This window comes from Mesoplodon mirus (assembly GCF_964341445.2).
Source record: "Mesoplodon mirus genome assembly, chromosome: 17".
In the NCBI taxonomy this organism is placed as follows: domain Eukaryota; kingdom Metazoa; phylum Chordata; class Mammalia; order Artiodactyla; family Ziphiidae; genus Mesoplodon; species Mesoplodon mirus.
The window spans coordinates 17,702,032-17,712,189 of record NC_138993.1 but is presented as its reverse complement, the minus strand read 5'-3'; the positions used below and the strand labels follow the sequence as shown (position 1 = coordinate 17,712,189).

The 10,158-nt window shown below is 40.4% G+C and overlaps 1 protein-coding gene across 1 annotated transcript in view; it reads right to left on the bottom strand.

Moving 5' to 3' along the window:
• Positions 1-1,715: 1,715 nt before the first annotated feature.
• The window catches only part of SPRYD7 (SPRY domain containing 7), a 52,185-nt gene continuing 43,742 nt past the window's right edge, over positions 1,716-10,158 (bottom strand). The window contains exons 13-14 of the transcript XR_014291795.1: positions 7,095-9,065; positions 1,716-1,842 (exon numbers count right to left, since the gene is read on the bottom strand). The gene's annotated coding sequence lies outside the window, so the exon portion shown is untranslated. The remainder of the gene's footprint in view (positions 1,843-7,094; positions 9,066-10,158) is intronic.

Sequence of the window (10,158 nt, the reverse complement as noted above, 5' to 3'; positions counted from 1 at the left end):
TGGTTGTTCGTTTTAGAATTGTTTTAATCATGTTAAAACCAAGCTGTCCATTAGCTTTGAGTGGAGAAAGAGAGGTAAAGAGAAAAGGAGGGAAAGATATTAGTTAAAACCAAATCACTGATGGTTTATGGATTGCCCTTCAATTTACCCCTCCTATCAATAGCATTTCTAGTGACCTGGATGGGGTTACTGAGTGGGAAAGACCCAGGTTAGCATCCCAACTCTATTATTAGTCCAACAACTCTGGGCAAATTGAACCAGTGTCCTCCTTGGTAAAGGGAGATACTAATGACTGCTTCAGTCTTATAATCAGATGAGAACCTTTGTGCAACTTTTTAAAAAAAATATACATTTATTTATTTATGGCTGTGTTGGGTCTTTGTTGCTGTGTGCGGGTTTTCTCTAGTTGTGGTGAGCAAGGGCTACTCTTTGTTGCGGTGCACGGGCTTCTCATTGCAGTGGCTTCTTGTGTTGCGGAGCACGGGTTCTAGGCTCACGGGCTCAGTAGTTGTGGCACATGGGCTCCAGAGCACAGGCTCAGTAGTTGTGGCACCCGGGCTTAGTTGCTCCGCGGCATGTGGGATCTTCCTGGACCAGGGCTTGAACCCGTGACCCCTGCATTGGCAGGTGGATTCTTAACCACTGTGTCACCAGGGAAGCCCCCTTTGTGCAACTTAATCAGCATCTTTTTTTAGCAACTATCATGTGATGGGAAGAGGGATAAAGCTAAAGTGTAGGCTAGGTTAGGGGGGCTCCCCGGAAAAAGAGAAGCAGGAATGGTTTTCTTGACATAAGAGAGCCCATTTTGGCCTAAGCCATTTTGTGATCTAAGCCTGGCCACAATGCTTGCCCTTGAACAGGTCTCAGTAATTAATGATCTTAAGGGAGGGGATGAACAAATAAGGAAACAATAGTGCAGCCTTGGGGCAGGGTCCTGGTTCAAGGAATATACATAACAAAAAATCTTCAAGTTCTGCAAGAATTAAGGCCCCCACCCAGGTGGAGGATGGAATGGTGTTGACCCTTCCGAATCAATCAACTAAAGCTTGGACTCTGTCAACCTTTGCCCCAATTCTATGCTGAATTCTCTGCTCAAGCTCCCTCGTGAATATGCACGTACCCTTAGCTTAAAACTTCTGCAATTTTGCGGTTGGGGAGGCAGTGTTGGGAAAGTGTTCTCCTTCCTCGCTGCAAGTAATAAATCCTTCCCTCTCCTGCTCTTTGGCTTGGTTGTGTGTATTGGCTCAACACCCACCAAGAGGTAAACCCAGTTTTCTGATAACAAAAGGGTCTCAGTGACAATCTGAGAGGTAAGTGCTAAGCTGTGGATTGATCAAGGGAAAGAGAGAAGGGTGTAGATTTGCAGAAAAAAAAAAAAAGGTCTGTTACAGCAGTTAAAGCAGATTTCCCCCACCCCTGGAACTCTCCACCACATTGCTCTCCTTTATCTTCTTAGCATTTGTCAGTGTTTTGTTTCCATGTTACAGCCAATCCCCCTCCTCTAGAATGCAATCGATCTGCTACAGAGCCCGACCTCTGCCTTGTTTCCTGCTAGGTCTCCCGAGCCTAGAGGTCTTCTCTTCCTTCCTTTCCTGCTTCTTTTTTTCAGGGGTGGAGGGGTTAGTATATTGATTGGATTTTAAGATTATGGTAACCTCATACATGTTTTAGAGACTTTTAGTTTTTTTTTTCCCCTATGGCCTGGAATAAGGATACCTGATCCCTGGGAATCTTCGGGAGAATTGGTTCCAGGACCCACCATGGTTACCGAAATCCACGGTTGCTCAAGTCCCACGTCAGTCGTTTGAAATCCGCGGTTCCGCATCCACAGATTTAAGCAACCTTGAATCATGTAATACAGTATGAATTTATTTTTAAAAATCCACCTATAACTGCACCCCACTCTTAGTTGCAGTTCAAACCCGTGTTGTTCAAGGGTTAACTGTAGTTTAAACAACACATCAATTATCTTTTTGTTAAAGCAGTGCTACCCAAAACGTGATCTGCAGGCACGAAAACGCAAATCAACTTTGTCACTAAATGTACAGTTTATAGTTCAGCCTATTTTTTTGTGTGCCAGACAAAATGATATTATTTATGAAGCCATTGCAACAGTTCTAGAAGAGTTAATGAGGAGGGGGTACTGGAACGGTCATAATGGATGTTCTCCACTATGCTATTTATAATATGTAAAAGTTTAAGGGACTTCCCTGGTGGTCCAGTGGTTAAGACTCTGTGCTTCCACTCCACGGGGCACAGATTCGATCCCTGGTTGCGGGGAAGTAAGATCCCGCATGCCGAGCTGTGCGGTCCAAAAAAAATAAAATAAAATAACCAAGACATTCAAATTATTGACATGGAACTGATTTTTAAATTATGATACATCCAACCAATAGAATATAATTCAATCATTATAAATAATGTATATCTATAACTGATATGGGAGGTCTTTCACATTTTTAAGTGAAAAAAGCAGATTGCAAAATAGTCTGTGTAGTATTTAATTTGGGGGAGAATAACCCTGCCTCATGTCGGCTCATGTACATTTACACGTGAGAATTTTCTCCAAGTATATATCCCAAAATACTAATAGTGCTTAATTCTGAGTGGCTAGATGAAAGTTGTTCTTAAAAACTACCTTTACCCCCCAACCTATAACAACATCAATACAAAGTACAAAACTGCTGTATATACCAATCTCATCAGCTTAGAATATAACAAGGCCTTAACACATTTAATATTCAAATGAATATGCCTATATTCATTTGAAAATATATATCCCAATATACAAAACATTCATTTTGCTCCAGAGGTTCTCTTCTCTGATATTTCCTGGGACCCCCAGGTTGACTTACTCAATTCAAAGGGGTCATTTCAGGACACCATTAATAAAATCAGTTGTTTGTTTTTAGCAAGACTTTCTTGACAAGTAGTATGTTGATGTATGTTCTGGCATAAGCTCCTTATCTCTTTGCAGGACAGTAACAATTTCATCACTGGCTACTTGCAGTAACACTGCATCAAACGGTAGATAGAACCCAGATCTACTGGCCCACTGCTTTTTCAAAGGTTAGATTGAAATCACTCCTCTAATCTCTTCCACGAGTTTTGACTGGTGTAGATGTTCTTATTTTGGGGGGGATCAATTTTGGTAAGTTATAGTTTACTAGGAAGCCATTGATTTTTCTCTATATTTTCAAATATATTGCTGGAGTGTTACACAGATTTTCTTATAGTTCTCTGTATCTCTTCCATATCACTTTTGATTCCTAATTGAGCAGATGGAAGAGCAGGCAGTAAAAGAGATTGAGAAGAAAGGGTCAAAAAGATTAAGGTTGAACCAGGAGAGTTGAATATTATGCTAGGCACTGCAGGTACAACGATATGCCAAAAAGTCCCCCAAAAAACAAAAAGCAAAACAAAAGATATGCCAAGCCTCACGCGGCTTCATATGCTGTCTCTTCCCATTATCCTGAATTACTTCATCACTAATCGCTATTTGAAGAAGTAGCTATTACTCTGCTTCTTCTGCTTATGGGAAATCTAGATAGAGGCTTGGCCAAGGGTTTTTTACTTTTTTTTTTTAAATAAAAAAAAATTTTTAAGAAAGAACACAAACAAGGAACTGCCCTTTGCATTCAAAGCCTGACCTTAAGATTTATACAGTAAAGTCAGTACTTATATATTACTCACTAGTATTAATAATATTAAAGTTTATTTACTTTACTTGCTTTGGACTTAAAGAACAATTCATCAGTTAATCAAAATATTACAATTACTCATAAAATAAATTGGTTCAATTTATATTTGTAAACATCTTGTCTTTTTTTTTTTTAAGAATACATCTATCATTGTATTACAAAACCATTCTTTTGGCATTAGTTGGTAACAGCAAGATACTGTGAGTGTGGCAGAGCAGCTCACATATCCTTTACATACAAGTTGCTTGCAATTATTAACGCTGCAAATCCTGACACATATACCATTTAGGGAGGAGTTGATGCTAAGGGGTTAGAGTAAATGTTGAAAGGCTTCAAAAGTTCCTTTATGGGACTTCCTATTTCTCCTCCCTCCCTCTAATTACCCTGCTTAAAAAGAATCAAATTACTTAGAACTAGTCTGAATAGCAGAAGCTTGTCAGTCTTTTACCCACTGTTTCCATAACATATTCCTTGGCAAGTCTAGCCTGAAGTGCTCTCTCTCCCTCCACCGAACTTTCAGAACTATAATCCCTATCATTTATTTGTCAATTAATTGTATATTGTACTGGGACATCTCTTTCTTTTTGACTTGTTCTGTTTCTCTTCTTTCTTTTTTTAAAATTTTATTTATTATTTATTTTTGGCTCCATTGGGTCTTCGTTGCTGCACGCGGGCTTTCTCTAGCCGTGGTGAGCAGGAGATACTCTTCCTTGCAGTGCGTGGGCTTCTCACTGCGGTGGCTTCTCTTGTTGCGGAGCATGGGCTCTAGGCGTGCAGGCTTCAGTAGTTGTGGCACATGGGCTCAGTAGGTGTGGCTTGCAGGCTCTAGAGCACAGGCTCAGTAGTTGTGGCATGAGGGCTCAGTAGTTGTGGCACATGGGCTTAGTTGCTCCGTGCCATGTGGGATCTTCCCGGACCAGGGCTCGAACCCATGTCCCCTGCATTGGCAGGTGGATTCTTAACCACTGCGCCAGCAGGGAAGTCCCTGTTTTTAAACTTTTAAAATAACCTTTATTTTTTAGGCAGTTTTAGATTTACAGAAAAACTACAAACATAGTACAGACTTCCCATATAACTCCTATCTGGTTTGCCCTGTGACTAACATCTCACATAACATGGCATATTTGTTACATTTAATGAACCAATATTGGTATATTATTATTAACTAACGTCTATACTTTATTCATATTTCCTTAGTTTTTGCTTAATGTCCTTTTTCTGTTCCAGGATTCTGTCTAGAATACCACATTACATTTAGTCATCGTGTCTCCTTAGGCTCCTCTTGGCTGTAACAGTTTCTTAGACTTTCCTGATTTTTGATGACATTGGAAAGTACTGAGAAATACTGGTCAGGTATTTTGTAGAATGGCTCTCTAATGGGATTTGTCTGATTTTTTTTCTTGTAATTAGACTGGGGTTATGAGTTTGGGGGAATAAGATCACAGATGCAAAGTGCTATTTTCATCACATCACATCAAGGGTACATACTATCTACATGATTTTTGACTACTGATGCTGTCCTTGGTCATCTGGCTGAGGTGCTGTTTGTCAGGTGTCTCCACAATAAAGTTACTCTCCCTATCCCCCCTCCTTTCCATACTGTACTCTTTGGAAGAAAGTCCCTATGCACAGCCCACACTTAGGAGTGGGGAGTTATGTTCCACATTGTTTTTTGTTTTTGATGTGGACCATTTTAAAGTCTTTATTGAATTTGTTACAATATTGCTTCTGTTTTATGTTTTTTTGTTTTGGCCACGAGGCATGTGGGATCTTAGCTCCCTGACCAGGCATTGAACCCACACCCCCTGCATTGGAAGGCGAAGTCTTAACTACTGGACCGCGAGGGAAGTCCATGTTCCACATTCTTGAGGGTGGAGTATCTACATAGATTATTTGGATTTCTACATGGGAAGTTTGTCTCCTATCCCCCATTTATTTACTCAATCACGTGTCCTTCTATTTTTTATCAGATAACATGAAAACAGTGTCCAGTTATTGGCCACATGCTTCTAGCCCTCTGCTGGAAGATGGGCATCCTCCGTGGTCTGCATCGTCCTGACCCACAGAGCCAGCCCTGCGGTTGGAACAAGTAGGAGTCCTACACAAACTTTAGCAAAGGGTATCCCAAGAAAAAGGACACTTGAAAGGAAAGTGAGTTTCCAATATCTAAACTGGAGACTGATGACGAGAAAAATTAGGATGGTGATTTGAATCCATGTAACCCAATAAGCTAAGGACTGTATCATCATCATCATCCTTATTTTAACTTGGTATTCAGGAGAATAAGTCCTTTACCCAAAATCCCCCAAAGCCTCTGCCTCCAAATGTTGTGCTCTTTTGCAATCTGTCCAAATTATATCCACTCATCATTGATTTTTTGTTGTTGTTGTTGTTTTTCCTCCTTGGCAGCAGTTAGCAGAACTGAGTTATCTATTGCTTCTGCTTTTGGTCTGTCACTGCCTCTTCGTGTGCCTTCCTGCTCCCTTCCTGTACTGTGGGGAGTTTCCTCATGTTGGAAAGTCTACCTCTGAAGTTCCTTTTCCTTTTTCCTGGACATCTATAACATCCAGAAGAGCTGTACTGCAATAGAAAATTATGCTGTTGTCACTAGGAAAACATTTATAGAGTAACATTAATTTTCAGGCCCTCAGCTTACCCATCGTCACCTTTTCATTGATAGTACCTCCTAAATCTCCCTCAAACTCTATTTCTCAGTACTCTGGAGCCCCTTCATCTCTTATAAGCCATCCTCCATGGGACCATTATTATATGACATATTCACCAGGGTATAAACAGGCACTCTTACAAATTTGTTAACTCAGTAATATTTATTCCATAAGACCTTCTATGTATAAACAGTTGTGCTAGATAACTATTAGATAAAAACTTCAATGTACCATTTTTTCTTATTAAATTTGCATAAACAGGAGTCAAGACCTTTTGGAAAAAAAATACTGAAGGTAGAATTTTAGGTAGCAAACAATGAATGAGAAAAGATTCTAGAGGGTAACAACCTTCCCAGTTTCCCTGAAATTATACTGATCTCTTTTTGAGCATGCCTGGATGAAGGGCTCTGGATGCTACACCTTGATGTGTCTGTTTTGCTCCTGTTGAGACAGTACCCTAAGGTCAAGACCTGCTCATTAATATAAAGTCAATTAGTTGTTTAGTTTGTAAACATTAATATTCAGCATTATGTTCTTGAGTCCACTCAGGTATAAGAAGTACACCACTTTAGGTTCTCATCCTAATTCTGCTTTTCATCACTGAGTGATTCTGGGCAAGTTACTCAAGCTCTCTGATCCTCATAAACCACAGCTGCAAAACTGAGGGCTTGCTCTAGATAACAATAGCTCAGATCTATCAAGTGCTTACCATATGCTAAATACTGACCTAAGTGCTTTTCGTGAATTATTTCATTTTATCCCTATGAGGTAGGTACTATTATTTCTTCCATTTTACAGATGAGGAAACTGAGGCCCAGAGAAACTATAACTTGCTGAAATTTCCTATGAAAAACACAGAATCTAAGTCAAGGCCAAAAGCTAATGCTCTTGGGAGGTACAATTCCAGGGCAACGAGAGTGGGGGGAAAGAGAAGTGAGGCAGAGAAAGTCGAGAAGCAAATGCCAGGTGATGTGTTACCACACTGGCTACTACTTTACCATGAGCCATGAAGCAATTCAACTTGTCTTGCAGCAGGAGCAGCTGCTTGGGCTCCTGGAATGACCTCCACACTGGCTGCATGGAAAAACCACAATGCAAAGGGTCCAGTGGAAGGACAAGAGGAGAGCATTTGCTGTCAGCTCTCCCCTGTCTTTCTCCTACTGACTCAAATTTGCCCCATGGGGAGTCAATAACCCCACACTTCTGGGGTGTCACCTGGCCCCTTTAGCAGTCACTGGGGAAGCTAGATCCTAGCTTTGTGGGTTGGTACTTTATCAAAGCCTGGAAATGGTGGGAGGAACCATAACTCTAGTTATGTAGCAGGTGGTAGATTTGTGTGGGCCATGTATGGCAGCTGAGGCAAAACAAGAGGCTGAAGAGACAAGTGAGGCTGGGAGATGCATCTGATATACACAAACAGTATGAGATGGAGAGATGATCTCAATCCAGCCACTTTGACTCTAGGACTAGAGCACCAAAGATCAGTATGCTACAGATCTCTGAGAGGACTTAAGTGTATTCATTTTTATGTTCAGGTATATATAGGTCGAATGCTTGTCCTCTCAGTGTTCAAGTCTTAGATGACAATATCCCTTCTCTTACCCTTTTTTTTTTTTTTTTTTTTTTTTTGGCTGCACCATGCAGCAGGGACCAGGGATTGAACCCATGCCCCCTGCGGTGGAAGCACAGAGTCTTAACCACTGGACCCTCCAGGTAAGTCCCTCTTCTCTCGTATCTTTCAAGCAAAATCATATGCATTTCTCAAATCCTATTTGGGTAACAATTTTTCTCCTTCTGATTCAATCACTCCCTCCTCTAAATTGTTTTGTGCCTTGTATATATTTCTATTACTGCATATTTGGCATTTACTGGTACATACCTGCATCATACCAGGCTGTGTGTTTACTGAGGGCAGGAATCTGTTGTGTTTTCAGATCCTATAGCCCAGGTCTGCCTAGACAGGGCATTCAATAAATGCCTGTAGAACTAACTGATACACAGTTTTACACTTGAGCAGCCCTTATATTTAATTTTTAAAATTTGGAAGTGTTTCAGATTTACAGAAATATTCTAAAGATAGTACAAGGAGCTCCCACATGACCTGTGCCTAGTGTCCTTTATTATTAATATCTAACATTAATATGGTATTTTGGGGCTTCCCTGGTGGTGCAGTGGTTAAGAATCTGCCTGCCAATGCAGGGGACATGGGTTCGAGCCCTGGTCCGAAGATCCCACATGCCACGGAGCAACTAAGCCCGTGCGCCACAACTACTGAGCCTGCGCTCTAGAGTCCGCAAGCCACAACTACTGAGCCCACGTGTCACAACCACTGAAGCCTGCACACCTAGAGCCCGTGCTCCACAACAAGAGAAGCCACCGCAATGAGAAGCCCGTGCACTGCAACAAAGAGTAGACCCCACTCGCCGTAACTAGAGAAAGCCCGCGTACAGCAACAAAGACCCAACACAGCCAAAAATAAATAAATTAAAAAAAAAAAAAAAAAAAAGGCAGGACTTCCCTGGTGGCGCAGTGGTTGAGAGTCTGCCTGCCGATGCAGGGGACACAGGTTCGTGCCCAAGTCCGGGAGGATCCCACATGCCGCAGAGCGGCTAGGCCCGTGAGCTATGGCCACTGAGCCTGCGCATCCGGAGCCTGTGCTCTGCAACGGGAGAGGCCACAACAGTGAGAGGCCCACGTACTGCAAAAAAAAAAAAAAAGCATGATCCAACTATATGTTATCTACAAGAGACTCACTTTAGATCCAAAGACATAAATATATTGAAGGTGACAAGATGGAAAAAGATATTCCATGCAAATAACCAAAAGAAAGCAGGGGTGGCTATACTAATATCAGAAAAAATATACTTTAAATTTTAAAAGGTTAAAAGAGACAAAGAATGATATTGTATATTAATAAAGCTTTCAATATATCAAGATAAAATAATATAAACATTTACATACTAATGACTGGCCATCAAAATATATGAAGCAAAAACTGATAGAAGTGAAGGGAGCAACAGGTTCTATGACAATAGTTGAAGACTTCAGTGCCTCACTCTCAATAATGGATAGAACAACTAGACAGAAGATAACTGACGATATGGAAGAGTTAAAAAACAATAAGTGAACTAGACCTAACAGACATACAATTCATCCAACAACAACAAATACATATTCCTCTCAAGGGCATGTGGGACATTTTTCAGAATAGATCATATGTTAGACACCCACACATAGATTTTCAAAGACAAATATTATACAAAGTGTCTTCTATGATCAGAATGGAGTACAGTTAAAAATCAATAGCAGAGAAGGAAAATTGGAAAATTCACAAATTCGTTGAAATTAAACAACATTTTTAAACACTAATGGATCAATAAGAAATCACAAGGAAAATTATACTTAGAGACAAATGTAAACTAAACCACAATGTACCAAAACTTATGGGACATGGCACCAGCAGTAATATGGGGGAAATTTATAATAAGAGCTTACATTAAAAACAAGGCAGCTCTCAAACCAACAGCCTAACTTTAAAACTTAAGGGCCTAGAAAAAGAAAAAACTAAACTCAATCATATGTTTAATAAGGGATTAATATCCAGAGTGTACAGAGAACTGAAATTCAACAATAACAACAAAAACCTGATTTTAAAATGGGCAAACGACATGAATAGACATTTCTCTAAAGAAGGCATACAAATGGCCAAGAAGCACATGAACAGATGCTCAACATCACTAGTCATTAGGGAAATGCAAATCAAAACTACAATGAGGTACCACTTCGCACCC